The sequence below is a fragment of the Ctenocephalides felis genome, unplaced genomic scaffold (assembly GCF_003426905.1).
Source record: "Ctenocephalides felis isolate EL2017-DRISC unplaced genomic scaffold, ASM342690v1 CF-g0.4_SCAFFOLD_01492, whole genome shotgun sequence".
NCBI classification, from domain to species: Eukaryota; Metazoa; Arthropoda; class Insecta; order Siphonaptera; family Pulicidae; genus Ctenocephalides; species Ctenocephalides felis.
Window position 1 is genome coordinate 50,933,511 of NW_020537646.1, and position 16,656 is coordinate 50,950,166.

At 28.8% G+C, this 16,656-nt stretch overlaps 1 protein-coding gene across 2 annotated transcripts in view; it reads left to right on the top strand.

Annotated features, from left to right (window-relative positions):
* The first annotated feature begins 297 nt into the window (after positions 1-297).
* The window catches only part of LOC113371516 (contactin-associated protein-like 5), an 86,696-nt gene continuing 70,337 nt past the window's right edge, over positions 298-16,656 (top strand). For both annotated transcript variants that reach the window (XM_026612141.1, XM_026612142.1), the window contains exon 1: positions 298-316. The gene's annotated coding sequence lies outside the window, so the exon portion shown is untranslated. The remainder of the gene's footprint in view (positions 317-16,656) is intronic.

Below are 16,656 nucleotides of genomic sequence, written 5' to 3' on the forward strand. Positions count from 1 at the left end.
CGTAGATCATTCGAATTGAATAAACAAAATTATTAATTTACATATTGATAAGAGCCACTATGTATATAAGTGATGTAATTGTTTAACTGGAATATTACAGGCGCAATTATTGAATCGAAATATCTATAAAACATATGTCACGAGAATGCACGTGCAATGTATTGTGGAACTGTTTCAAATTCACTTATCATCTCTAACTGATACCGTAAATAATGTAAATAAACACCTAGAATGCATAATTAAATATCTAGTTTACTCTAACTGCATATAATTAACCATAATGAGTTAAACGGTTCGAGAAATTGTGTGACAATATGTAAGTGAAAATAAATAAATATATTTTTAACATGCGGTTTGTTCAAGTTATTTTAATAATGTATTGTTTCAAATTTTAATGTAGAACGTAGCTGCTGCATATGTTTATAACATATGTTTAAAATATATGTTCATAACATATGTGTATTGTTATATATATATATATATATATATATATATATATATATATATATGTATATATATTGGGCCAAGTAAAAAGTTCGTTTCGTTTTCCGCGATAGACGGCTTTAGTTACAAATAAAAGTTGATCTTGGGCAGACATCTAATAATTAAACAATTTTAGTGAAGAAAAATGCTTGTATTGTGGTGTCAAACGTTTCAAGTTCTGATTTAACCCATCTTCAGTGCCTACAAATAATATAAAGAAAAACACAGAAAAACACAAAATATATGATACATCAATTAATATAACAACAAGTTACATGACGATAATTTTTTAATAAATATTAAATTAATAAAAATAAAAATAAAATAAACGAAAAGATTTAAAAAGCTCTTCTCATCGAGACATGCTATTCGTTTGGAATTTGTTTAAAAAGCCTTTGACTTCGAAGAGGTGGTATGACCAGCCATCATCTTGATTCTTTTTTTTTTTTTTTTTTTATTTATTTTATTTGGCCTCTTATTTACAAACTAGCCATATACAACATTTATATTTCCTACATTTATATTCTAATTTTACATTTAACTAAAAAATTATATATAATTTTATAATAATCAATATTTGACAGTAAACTAAATAAATTAAATGGTTTAACTAAATTTTTAATTCTATATAATTCATATAATAAATAATCCCTATTTTCTTGATATCTGCTGCAAGTTAAAATTATATGTTCCAAAGATCCCACATCCTTCCCACAGTCACACATAGCTGACTCTCTCATCTTTATTTTGAACAGGTGTTCTGGGAAATGTCCATGGTTACACCTTATTCTGTTCATCGTACTTATAAAGTATCTGTCTTCATTTTTGAATTGATAAAACCAAGGTACCTTTTTAACAAAGTCGTTAACCCCTTTATAATATTTTCCTTTATATCTTGATGTTATTTGCCAATCCGTTTTCCATTTATTAACTGCTTTATTTTTCATAACTTTTATTATATCTTTATTTAATACTTGGTTATATTCCATTCCCTTTAAGCAAGCGTATTTGGCTAATTCATCAGCTTTTACGTTTCCTGAAATTCCGGAGTGACCTTTTACCCATCCTATTCTTATATCCTTTCCATTTTCTTTAATTTTCTCCAAATCTTGCAAGATATCAAAATAAATTTTTTCTTCTAAATTTAGATCTCTAAAAAACACTTGTAATTTATTGATACAGCTCATGCTGTCCGTAATTATAATTGTTTTATTATAATTCTGTTCTTTAGCTTTTCTTATGGCCTCCTTAATTGCAAATAACTCCGCTGTATAGACAGAGACACACCCTGGTAACTTGTAACATTCACTTGTTTGATCGGTTTCTTTATATATAGCAAAACCTACATTGTCCATATCCTTCGATCCATCCGTACATATAACTTCTGCATCTGGATTATTATTAACAGATTTTAATAAATCGATATTTATAATATTATCAAATATACAACTGTCAAAATATATTTTATTATTAATAAGGATGAATGCTGAATGAATACATACTTTCTTGATATTTAATTACTTCTCTAAAACTCTGAATAATAATAGGTATTTTTTTATTCAGCCAATAAATATTACGTTCGCATTCATTATTTAAATCATTAATTCTGTCATATATTTCAGATGAATTGAAATTAATTTTTTTCAACATATATTTATCACTCAACCATTCATATCTGACTTTTAGTGACATAACACCAGTTTCTAATAACAGTACATTTGTTGGTGTCGATCTCATCATACCTGCGCAAAATCTTGAACATTTGTATTGAATTTTTTCAAGCTCATTTACCATATTTGAATGTCCAAAAATTATGCTACCATATTCCAGTATTGATCTAATTATGGTTTTATATAAATTAATAGATGTGATAGGGTGTGAACCCCACCAAGTACTGTTTATCAGTCTCATTAAACTGGTCTTTTTTCAATTCTTTTTTTAATATAATTCATATGATATTTAAAAGTCATTTTTTGATCAAAATATATACCTAGGAATTTATTGTTGCAATGAATTTTAATTGTATTATATGGACTTGAAATACAAGCTGGGAACTTTTTGTTGGAATGCCTCGTAAATATTCCTATGGAGCTTTTATCATCTGATAGTTCCAGACCTTTCTCATTCAACCAAATATGCAGCAATTCCATATTCATAGACATCATATCGATGGCCTCTTTCAAATTATCTTTTTCAATATAGATCAATAAATCATCTGCATATTGTAGAATTTTCGTACCTTCCAACCATATACCTTCTATATCCCGTATATATAGAGCATATAATAAAGGACTAAGGATAGCTCCTTGAGGTAGACCCTGTCGAAGAACTCTTCCAATCCTTGCATTTTCATTTATTTTAACTTCTATTTCTCTATTAAAGGTAGTATATACCATAGCTTTGATCAATTTTTCTGGTAAGACAGCATGTACAAGACTTTCTGCTAATTTTCCCGGCACCACATTATCGTATGCACCCTTTATATCGCAAAACAGTGCAACGACATAAGTGTTTCTTGAAATGGCTAGATGTATGTCTGTGGAAAATATACTTAGACTATCTTATGTGCTTAATCCTTTTCTAAAGCCAAATTGGCTTTTGGGCAGTAACTGATTGTTTTCAATCCACCACTCGACTCTTCTTTTTATCATCCTATCTTTTATTTTAGCAATACATGACGCCAAAGTAATTTTAGCAAAGGTCTATATGCATTGCTATCATCAGAATTATTGCTCTTCTTTTTAATTAAATTAACTCTAAATTTATTCCAATCAGGAATTTCATTCGGTGACAGCCAATACTTATTAATAATTTTGAGTAGAATTTCTTTTCCGGACTGTGGAAGGTTTTTTAACATAGAATAATGAATGTTGTCTAATCCTGGAGCAGTATCTTTGATTTTGCTCCAAGATTTTTCTAATTCCCATAATGAAAATGGTCTAATTAATGACTTTTCTACCGAACCTGTTACTCTATTTCCTTTAAGATATTTACAAATATCATCACCCACTCCAAAGGGCGCAATATTATCAACTACTTCTTCCACTACTTTATCATTAATCAATTCTGAATTCTTCTCATTCTGTGAAATATAATTGTTCATTGATTTAACCATTTTAAAAATAATTTAGATGGGGTATTAGGATTTAGATTGTTGACAAATTTACACCAACTTTCTCTTTTCTTTATTTTTAGTTCTTTCCGAACTTTAGCTTTAATTTTATTACAACACTGAAGAAAATTTTCTAAACTCGAATTTCTTCTAAAGTTCTTTTCTGCTTTTCTTCGTTCTTCTACCAGTTTAAAACATTCTTCATCCCACCACACTGGTTTCCTCACTTGAGATGTTGTTAACATTTTATTTATTGGTATACATTTTTCCGCAGTTTGATTTATAATATTTGTGAATTTTTCATAAATGTTACTATCTAAATGATTGCCCAATGATAAGATTTCATGTTCAATCATTATTTTATATTTTTGCCAATCAGCTTTACCACAATTCCATTTTCTATTGGGAATCAATATCCTGTTACTTCTCACTATATCCAAATAAAAATAAATAGGATAATGATCAGAGCCTAAGTTTTTCTCTATTACTTTCCATGTTATTAAATGAAATATTTCAGAAGAGCACACTGTAACATCAACTACAGTTTTAGTGTTTTTAAACACAAGTGTTGGGGAACCATTATTTAATACAAATAAATTACACTCTTCAATTGATTCCATTAAATTCATTCCGTAATTATCATTATAGTTACATCCCCAGGAATGGTGATGCGCATTTACATCTCCAGCTATAATGAACGGTCTAGGAATATTCTCAAATAAATAATTCCATTGTTGTTTCGTAACGTGTGTACCTGGCGATATATATATTGATACCAAATATATTTTTTTATCTCCTAATATTATTGATATTGCACATAATTGGAATTTGTTTATATCTATTTCTCCAATATCTATATTTACAATCTGATAGTTAATTCTTTCGTTAATAATTATAGCCGCTCCACCTTTCCCGTCATATCTGTCAGTTCTGATTATATTGTAATTTTTTAAATAGTACCGTCGGTTCCATTTAAACCAGGATTCTGATAAAAATATAACATCAGTTTTATTTTGATATAAAAAGATTTCCAAACTTTCTTTGTTAGAATAAACGATCTAATGTTCCACTGTAATAAATGCATAATGAAATTTATAGATTTGGTTTTAATTTGAATTCAACTGTTTAAACGTTTATTAATTTTCTTTTACTTCTAATAATTTCAACTTATGTTATTATTATCAAAACCAACTTTATTTTGTTGTTCACTAATATTTCTAACTTCCACACTATTATACTTCTCGTAAATTATATCCATATCCTTTTTAAATTTTACCACAACTTCCTCTAGATCATCACACTCTTTGTTCCTTATTTTTTCTCTCAGTTTTTTAACTAGCTCCTCATGGATTATTTGTATTTTCCTAATTTCTTCTATTTCTATATTTTTGCCGCAATATTCGCGCCTTTGTGAATTTCTTTCTCCACTTGTTTGTTTTAAATTGTTTTAAATTCCTGTTATTCATTTGTATATATCTGCCATTTTCAGTTTGTCTTCTTTCCATAATTCTTCTAGGTTTATTCATCAGCATTAACCTACTTTGATCAATATTTATTTCTTGTTCTTGAAGGTTACTCAGTGCTTCATACCTATTTTTATTTATCATGTTTGTTCCATAATTAACTGCTTCGTTAATTCTAGGAAATGTCTTTTTGAAGTCTGGATTGAAGTGATTTATTTTTGTTACTTCTGCATAATTTTGTTTCCGAAGAATAAACTTGGCCTCCGAGTACAAAATATTCTGAAAAGCCATTAGCTCTTTTACATTTTTGTTAAATTGGTAAACTTCACAATTTTTATCATTTGCTTCGTGATTTTTGTGACATCCAGCGCATTCAAAATCTTTTTCTATGTGACACAATTCAGCATTGTGCACTCTAGAGCATTTTCGGCATCTTTTTTTGGCCTTACATTGCAGGCGAATATGACCATAACGCCAACAATTGTGGCACTGTATGACTTTCTGTACAAATGGACTCACTTGAAGTTTTACTGAATATAATATACTTTTTACTTTTTCAGGTAATTTCCTTTGAATAAAATTTTAACCATTTGAGATTTTAGACTATTTGTATCTTTGTTTCTTTTTTTAATACAAACTACATCAATTATTTCTATACCTGATTTTATTACTTCCTTAATTTCTGACTCATCCATTTCTTCATCCACATTGAAAATTATCCCCGCCCTAAATAATTTATGTCTAGGGATATATACTTTTATATTAATCTTGTTCAAAAGGTCTTCCCTAATTATTTTATTCGCATATTCATAATTTTTGAAAACTATTTTAATTTTATTTTTGCCTATTTTTGTAAAATTGTCAATATTTCTACTTATTACTGGGGAAATTTTATATATTATTCTACCCAGTGCCACATTATGATAATTACCCAAATTTTGATTCATTGATTCAGCATAAACTACATATGGGCCTTCATCTAATGCACTATAGTAATTTTTCTCAATATTTAATTTTAATTCACTCTGACTCTTGTTAGAATTTTCCTCAACAACCATGTGGTTGTCATTCCTTCCATTTCCTTTTTCCGCTTCTATAACATCCGGATTACTACTATTTTCTTCTTCAATTTCCATATCATTTTTCTTCTTATTAGTTTCTTTTAAAACTTCTATATTGTTAGAACTACTACTTAATTCTTCTTCTATTACCATATCATTCCAATTCCGCTGAGGTTCATTATTATTATTTCTTAAATTATTTTCATTGATATTTTTTGTTTCCTTTGCCTGATCATCTTTTATTCCCAGTACCATTTTTTTCTTACTCCTTCATTAATGTTACTTTTCTTCGGACTCATTTTTGATCTATTTACATTATCCATTTTTTTGTATTCTTTTCTTGTATCTAATTTGTTAGTACTAATCTTGACACTTTTATTACCACATCTTATATCATTATTTTTAACACTATTTACAGTATTCAAATTAACTTTTTTACCATCATTATTTTCACTCATTAAACTACTATCACTATAATCACTTCCATCGTCACTTTTATATTCCATACAATCACTATTATTAATTAAATGCACTGCATTACTAATTTTTATACCTGTCTCGACCTCTGTACTCACTGTATTATTTCTATAAACCGATAACGGAACGTCATCAGGCCCGAGTTGCCTGTGACTCACCACACTTTGTTGTTGATCTATTATTTATATCACTCGTCGACCGCTCGACGTTGAATGATCTTGATTCTTACGATGTTACTTTTGGGAAAAAATCGGAAATGCTTCAAAATCCATAACAAAAGTATCTTTCTTTGGTGGTCAATGGTTTTGACCACTGTTGCTTGGTTTAGGAGACCCTGACATAATTTTTAAGTATACGTTATTTAATTGCCTATGAGGCGAAAAGACTAAGTTTAAAATTTTTGAAAAACAGTAACAAAAACATTTCTACAATACAATAAATAATACAATAATAAATTAGCTGAGATTTTTACTGAACATAGTAAGATAGTTGTTTGTTTGATATGTGTAATTTTTGTGATATAAATGGTTTGGTTTTAACAATATAATTGCTCAAAGTCAAATTGGAACTTTGTGTCCCGCCCCACTCTACTGCAGAAAATAAATTCAGATATTATTGTAAATGTAAATTCTTCAATGTCCACAAATTAATTAAAATAATGTGTATAACATCTACAATAATGTTGATAATATTATTTCATAAATCGATGAATAGCGGCATTTACAATTTCATTATTATTTTAAGAGAATACTACGTTAGGCGTTATACATAAACCATAGTATAAACCGTTAACAATAAATAAGTATAGTTATTAAATGTTTGTCATAGGTGAGAATACCCGCCATTGGAATTTGAGTTAGAATCCGCAAACTATCATTGTAGTATTGTACTAAAATTCATTTATAGAGCATCCAAAGAAGAATATACCTGTATGTTTAATGTATCTTATCTATAAATTTTCTATAAAATTACTAACTAGAAAGAATAAAAGCTTTTTCCTATAAAAGAATTTAGCCAAAATTTTTATTTATATCAAATCATAGAACTATAAAACATTAGAGCGCGCGTCGAAAAAATAAGATGTGCATTTATTTTCATAAATGAATATTCAACCTACGATCTTGTATTGTGATTGATATTTTTTAATGTAAACAACCAAAAATCGAAGTTGTTAATCGAAGCGGCATCAATTGCCATACAAACAATTATTTTCAACCAGTAAATATTGATGCCGATATCAACTAATTAAAAACACTGATAGCGTCGTCGTCAATTACTTCAAGAATACTTACTATCAAATATAATTCCTTATCAAGGCAGCTATCACAGCCGGGCGGTGCTCTATAACTCATGTTCGCGAGTTTTGACGATAGTTATGCAATGTCAGGGCTGTTGAACATCACTTGAACAATGCAGTTTGATAAGCAATTAAATTGTTGATTTGACAGCTGATTTGAATCGCGTCTTTAATAATCATAGTTTGCACAATTACACACTTCAATATAATCATTACAAGATTTTTTATTACACGGTAAATGTGAGCATGTAAAATATTTATACATAAATAATATATTCATATATATATATATATATATATATATATATATATATATAATATATGGAATTTGATGTTGATATAAGGTAGAACGGGGCTTAAAAGAAAGCGAGTAAAAATGACCACCACTAATATCTCAAATATAAATAAAGTTAAGAATTTTTTAACAACAATATTTGAAAGTTGAAATGGTGCGTAATCATCTATAGTCTCAAATCAAGCAACGTTACTTCTAGGATATAATCGGCCATTTTTATATAATCTCTATAAAAGCGTACATGTGGACTATCTCTATAAAAGCGGGTAAAAAGGACTAACTGAACCTTTGCCCTGGCAAAGATATAAACAATAAAAAGAAGTTTTACAAGAAATAATTAGATGTATAAATTAAATAAATAGTTTTTCCAACTCTGCTGATGACGAAATACCATATCAATACTAATAGACGAGATACAGTGTTGTCTTTGAAACAAATGTACCCATAAAATTTATATTTTGCCTTGGTTAAATAATGTAGCTTAACTTTTAAAATTAAAAATAAGACATTGGTTTTTGGTTGTCCCATGACCAATTTTAGAAAAATAGTAGAAAAGCGCATATCTATAGTTAGAAAATAATTAGAAATTGTACTAAACATAGTGGTATAGTTGTTTGTTTAATACGTGTTGTAATGCAGTTTGGCTTAGACTTTATAATTACTCAAAGTCAAATTAGATCTTTGTGCCCCATTCTACCCTATATAAGTTAGGTTTAAAGATCGGGCGTTACATCAATATATAGTACAATCATATCGTTACATTACGTATATAGTAAAATATATTTTAATATCACAATAATGACTATGAATAATGTTCAAAATAATAAATTTGGGATTAAGTTTACATTTATATAAGTTTTCATTTATGATAAGAACAATGAATTGTTACTTGAAATGTTAAACATATCATCATCTCGTCTTCTTACAGAAACCATCACCGATGTCTCACAACAAGTGAAGTAATAATTTTTTTTACAACAATATTTGAAAGTAGAAAGTATATAAACAAAGTAATATTATATAAACAAGTAAATTAGGTTATGAAATTAATTTCACAAAAGATAAATAAAATAAATAGTTATTCTAACTCTGCTGATGAATATTTCAAATGATATTCCAGATCAAGATTATATACAATGTTATCTCCGTAAATAATATAGCCACAAAATTTATGTTTTGCATTGGAGGAATATTGGGGCTATTATTTCGTAAAATCCCTTTAAAATTAAAAATAGGACAATAGGAATAGTTTCTTAGCCGTCTCATTCTACCTCTACCAGGTGTCAATTTTTGAAAAACCTAAAAAAAATCACGCTTCTACAATGATGAATTAGCTGCGAGTTTTACTTAGCCATATAGTTGTTTGTTTGATAGGTATTATTTGTTGTTTCACAATATAATTGCTCAAAGTCAAACCTGCTCTACCTTATATTTAAAAAGAAAATAGCATATACTATGTATCATCTTACTTAATTTGAAACTATTTCCTTTATAACAAAAATTGTTTTTATCAAATTTAGAATTTATCTGCATTAATATTTTATTACATGATCATTCACAATGCATAACACTAAACAAGTAGATATTAGTCGTTATAATTACCAGGTGCATAATTGTTTCTATCGTAATATATAATGATTTCCACAAATATCGCATATAAGCACTTAATTATTAAGCACAACCACCAAAATATAAAGAACTCCTCTTAGATATGATCGACTCGTACATTGATGCAAGAATTCCTACAATAAGTCGGTGTGTTCAAATAAATAGGCATGATTTATTGTAAAAGCTAATATCTAATATAATCGCTTAGTTTGAAAAAATCTATATATATATATATATATATATATATATATATATATATATATATACTAGCAAACCGGGCGAACTCCGTTTTACCACCAGATGGTTCCATTTTATGTAACATTTTGTTTGGTGATTAAAATACACCCAGGCCTCGCTATACGGCCGCTCTTTATACGGCCTTTCGCTATAACGGCCCTCTTTAATTAAGGAACGTTTTCGATATACGGCCTAAAATGTTTTGTTATAACGGCTTTTTTAACTTCGCGTAGGGCAAGTTACAGTAATCGCAAAAAATCGAAAATGAAAATTTTTATATATCTTTACGTTTCAAAGTTTCAAACGTTTTGGAAAAACTATAATATCAAGGATGCTGTTGAGAACATTAGTGAATACTGGAAGAAATTGAAATCGACAACAATGAACCATGTTTGGAAAAAAAATATGACCAGAATGTATAAAAACTACCGATGCAGAAGTTAATTTCCTTCCTGAAGTTAGACAAAACATTTTGGATTTAGCACATTATCTCGGTTTTGAAGATTTAAACGAATCTGATGTGCTGGATCTACTTGCAGCTGATAGGGAAACCCTTTCATATGAGGAACTCATTCAGTTGTAAGCAAAGCCGGCATATGATGAAGATACAGAACCTGTTGTATCCAAACAGCTAACATCAAACATCATGTCGAGCGCTTTTTCATATTTTGAACAAGGAATAAACATCCTCCTTGAAAACGATCCTGACGCCGAACGTAGCGCTAATGTCTCTCGAGGAATTAACTCAGCCATTAGCTGTTATAAATCACTAAAGGAAGAAATAGACAAGAATACAAGACAAACAACTTTAAACAAATTTTTCAAACCACCGGCGCAAAATGATGGTGACAGTGATCTGTAGGATTTAGTTGTTTCATTTTTATTTAAAAATTATGGAATGTTTGAAGTTATTTATTTTATGTAAAATTTATGTTCTTCTTAAATATGTTTATAATTTAAACAAAATAAAAAAATAAAATGCATTTTGAATGATAAACCATATTATATATTTATTAAATTTGGAACCGATCCCATTGAATTTGTATGGATACGTATTAGAATAATTGATTCGTTATACGGCTTTTCGCTTTACGGCCAAGTTTTGCGGAACGTATCTAGGCCGTAAAGCGAGGCCCCAGTGTATAAAGAAAAAAATTGCCTGCAGTTGAAATTGGATAAAAATGTTCACAATACACGTGATTGATTTGATGGTTTCCAATTGAAATGTTATGAAACGAATAACTTATTTTTTTTACTTTTTTTGCACAATTTCACATTTCAATAGGGAACTAAATGGCAGTGTTTGAAATAACGAAGCGTCGACGATTTAAATGATTCAGAAAACTTTTTGCTTGTGTTGACGAACGATTGTTTTAATTTTTTTTTTTAAATTTATTATCGAAAATAATTCAGATTTTATAATAGTTTTAATTCTAGCTAAAATACTTGAAATAAATAATTTTAAGTTTGCAAATCAGTTTACATGATTCTTAGAAATATTAACCAAGGTTTGAGTTTTGTTTATTTACTTTTCATGTAAACTTATATAAACATCATCCTTCAATTCATAAGCCGTTATGTTTTGTCTATAAAATACGAATAATAAATCCTGCAGTATTTATAATAATATATTTAAAAACATTTAATATTATTTGAATATTTTATAACAGTACGGGAAGTTCCAGTAATTTGCATTAAGACACAACGCCTTATACTACTAGTTTACTTTCATATTATAACAGCAATCAGGACCTGATGCTGATGAGCTAAAACTTCTCTTTACCTCACATTTTTAGATGGTAATTCAACGGTTTCATAATGATCCATCCATATTTGATAAATTTATTATCAGAATTTGTCAAATAATGCTGACTGATTATTCAATTTGAGACAGTAATTTTAAGGGGCTATTTTTACTTCGAAACATATTTATTTAGGATCTATATTTCCCAGTGAAAATGTATATCGCTACCGCTCGATATCGGGGTTGTGAGTGACAAGAATTTTTGACGTGATCCTCCTGGATATGATGTAAGGTAGGGCGGAGCACAAAGGTTCAATTTGACTTTGAGCAATTATGTTGTGGAAAGCAATAAAAACAAATTACACATATTGAACAAACAACTACCTCAGAATGTTCAGTAAAACTCTTATTTAACGCACCACTATAAAATAATTAAAAATGTATTTGTTTCTGTTCTTCACAAATATATCACCTGGTCCTTTTTACGCCATAGACTGTGTAAAATAGGACATCCAGATTTAAAGCAAGCAAGCATTTAATACATTTTAAATCTAATGTTACTCGTACCTCCTGAGTAGATAAGTATTTTTTGTATAGATAAATTGAAAGCATATATTCAAAATGTTGTACTATCCCTGGTCGATCTAACATCTTGCTAAACGTTCGTACTCGTACATCTACGTACGACGGTGCGGTCAACTTAGGCACATGTCCGCGTATCCAATGTCTCGCTACACGTTAGCACAAATAACAACATTACGTGCACATCTCCTAAAAGATCTGACAATAAGTCAGAAAAACGCGACAGTCGAGCATGTGAGGTGCTCAGCATAACAATACGAATTGTTACTTCGAATAAGTACATCATTCCTATAGGCCGTGAGCGACTCGGCACAAATCCAGGGCATTCATAACACCGTTGAATTTTTCACAAAAGTTTGTTCCGAAATTGTATGAAGTGTTATTATCCCAGTGGATTTATATATCTATCAAGTTAAGTGCAGTGCAAAGTCGAGCACGTGTTGGTTGACAACAATAAATGTATTGCTCTATTTAATATTGAAAATTTCAAGTGAGTATTGCTTTAATATACAGTTTATTGAATACCTTAATATATTAAGGTATTAATATATGTTGAATATATATATATATATATATATATATATATATATATATATATGTATAAATATTACTCAATAATTTGCAAAATTGAGCTCTAAGATTTCATGCAGTCATTGATAATTGTGATATGCTGATTAAACCATAATATTGTTTACATGCACACATATATAATATATATATATATATATATATATATATATATATATATATATAGTATAGTATAGAGCGGGACACAAAGGTCCAATTTTATTTTCAGCAATTATATTGTAAAAAGCAAACCAATAATATCACAACAAATAACACATATCAAACAAATAACTATCTGACCATGTTCAGTAAAACTCCCAGCTAATTTATTATTATAAAAAAGTGTCTTTTGCTGTTTTTCAAAAATTTGTCACATGGTCTTTTTTATCCCATAGACGGAATATAAAGTATTTGGGTACATTTTTTACAAATATAACATGATCTAGTATTTTGTGTGAAAAAATCATCAGCAGAGTTGGAATAAATAATGATTTAACTTCTTTTCTTTTGTAAAAAGTTTATAACTGAATTTACTTTTTACAGTTGGTCTTTTTTACCCCACGTATAAGCTTTTTTAAATGCTATATAAAAAAACAGTTAAAGTCAAACATAAAATTAACAAAACACCTTATAAAACAATCAAATCACGTACACTTAAAATTATATTAAGGTCTCATAAACTAAACAATGGGGCTCACAACCAAAAAAAAACTAGCAACGAAAGAAAATACTTTTGTTGTAGATTTTCAAACATTGCCGTTTAAGTCGCCAAAGCAATATTGTAAGAATCAAGGTGATAGCTGGTTATACACTTTTTCCCTCTTTTTTCAAATATTGTTGTTACAATTTCTTAACTTTACTTGTTTTTGTCATATCGGTAGTAGACATTTTCCCGCGGACCTTTCAACCCCGCTCTAAATTATATAAATGTATGTGTGATTGAATATTAGTGAATATCTATTATTATTGATTACGGCATGCTTAAGAATAAATAAATAAATAAATTGTGTGTTTATCCGTGTGGCCGTATTAAATTATGTGCATATAATGGAATAACTGCCGAAAAGTGCCCGTCAAGCTCGAAATGTAGGAATTTTATCGTGAGAAGTTTCTTATTACTATATTATATAACAATGCCCAAAAGGTGTATCTTCCATTTAAACATGCATATATGAAGTGAAATGGATATTTCCACTGAACCATAATGTGAAAAAATGCCGGGCTTTTTCCTACTTAGAGGGGCAGGGCGTTTAAAGTATACTTCGAAATATTTTGTATGTAAATGATTTTTTCTTGAAAAAACTAAATATTTAATTAGAAGGTTAGTATTATCATAGTCAGATTTATTAACTTCCCGTAGGGTAAGTTATAGTAATCGCAAAAAAATCAAAAATGAAAATTTTTATATATCTTTACGTTTCAGAGGTTTCTGAATATTTTGTCATACCTTAGAAAAAATGAATGTATGTGTGTGTGTGTGTATGTGTGTTTCGTCGACGATTTCGGGAATACGGTTAAAGCGATTTGAATAATTCGTATTGATAAGGAGACGTGCTGATTAGTTTTTGGCGAAGGCAGGTCTAGCCATTCCGAAGATATGGGGCAAAAAGTGCTAAAAACGGTAGCTCAGTTTAAGAGAACGGGGCGTTCGATTTGAATAATTCAAAACACATTTCACATTAACAAGATGAAGAACTGATCAAATTTTCATGAAGGCAGGTCCAGCGGTTTCGGAGATCTAGTAAAAAAAGTAAAAAAAAATGCCAACTGGCGGTCAAAAATGATCATTAGATATATGCACATCAAATTGACAGATATTTTATAGACATTTTAACAATAAGTATAAATTTTATTTACATTCCTATGGGTTCCGTACCAATGCTTATCCGTCAGACGGTGACGCGGCGCTTACGCGCTTCGATATTTCGTCTCTAAGCAGTTAAAGCAATACGATTGCTTTGAAAAAAAGTTCAGAATTTCCAAAATATTTCAAAATACACTTTTCTTCAAAAAGTCTTTTTTCAACAAATAGTAAATTTTTGTCAAAAATATATAGTTTCTCAAAAATCTAATTTTTGAGAGTAAATTTTTTTCAAAAATGTTAATCTTTACAAAAAAAAATTGATACGGGAAGTTCCAGCAATTTTCCTCAAGGCACGATGCCATGCGCCCCACCAGTTTTGTTAATAATTTGCCACCAATTCTAAGCTATAAGTTGTAGACACAAGAACTTCTTAAGTAAGATTCTGAAGCTTCTCGCTTATATCAATATATCAATGTATGCGGATCGGCGTTATCCGAAAAAAAGCATTGTTGTTTCTGACCTTCATACTTACTTCAAACAGTCGAATTGTTGTAAATACAAATCCCAGTTAGGGGGAGCATTTTATTGCAGATAATTCTCCTTAAATTCTACCAAGAACTCATTATCAGAATAAACTTTTTGGTCGCAAATATTAGTTGGACCACTGTTTCTGGCATCACGTGAGTTCACCAAGAACTTTTCCGCTTAATATTGTCGAAGCACATTCAATTTACATCGAGTGGTATTATTTATAGTTTTTTTGTATTTGAATGATTCAATCACTTAGCAAATGATTAATCATAACTTGTTGTATTGGTTGTCGTAATCTCCCTTAAAAATGATCCTAAACACATTCGTCTGACATTTTTAGCTGCTTTAGTAAGTGAATTTCATGACGATCGGATTTGACAAGTCACAATCAACGATTTGAACAAAACTTCCGACAATTAGAGGAACTCCAGTAAGTTCATCTGTTAGTGCCTCGTCGTTATAACGAAAAATTGTGAAATATATGGTATTTTCTCTTTCTTCTAAAACAACGAATTTTCAATGTCAGGCAATGCTTTCAGAAAGAAATCTTATCTCTTGAACGTTTGTGTAACCCGATCACACTTATACAATGCCACATATTTGAAGTTATCAACTGCAAAAAATAATGGATTTGTTTTTACTTCACTTATATATGCATATATAAATATATATATATATATATATATATATATATATATATATACATATTAGATGCTATATATATATATATATATATATATATATATATTAGATGCTATATATATATATATATATATATATATATATATATATATAAATATATTGTGATGTTAAAAAATACATATTATTTTATCAATGTGCACTAATAATACCATGGATTAATAATTTTTTCAAATGTTATATTAGAATACAATATTGTAAATGTTTTATTATTATTATTATTATTGTTGTTGAAATTTCTTTCTTATGAAACATATTTTTGTTACAGTTCGTACTAACATTTTTTCAAAGAAAGTTCAAAAATAATTATTGTTTTGCTGTTTTGATAATTGTTTTGGAAGAAATATAACCTATTTGAATATTTCAGTACTATTTACTTAATAAAGTAGGCAAATTCTATTAGCGTAGACTTATTTAATTTTTCGGTAAATAATAACGACGGTGTTTGCGGCGCCAAAAGGTATGTTTTGTGTTTCAATTACAGCTGTGTGACACTTGCTCATAATTATCACTTAATAGAGCCAATACTTTTTTACCGTAACTTGAAAAAGAAATTTAAAATCTTCTTATCTAATGAATAAAATTGAAAAGAACTTACATTCAAGCATATGTACATATATTCAATTTAATCCATTTTAAAATTGCAAATCAAAAAATTAAATTTCGGACAATTCAACGTAGTTGCACTTTATTCGG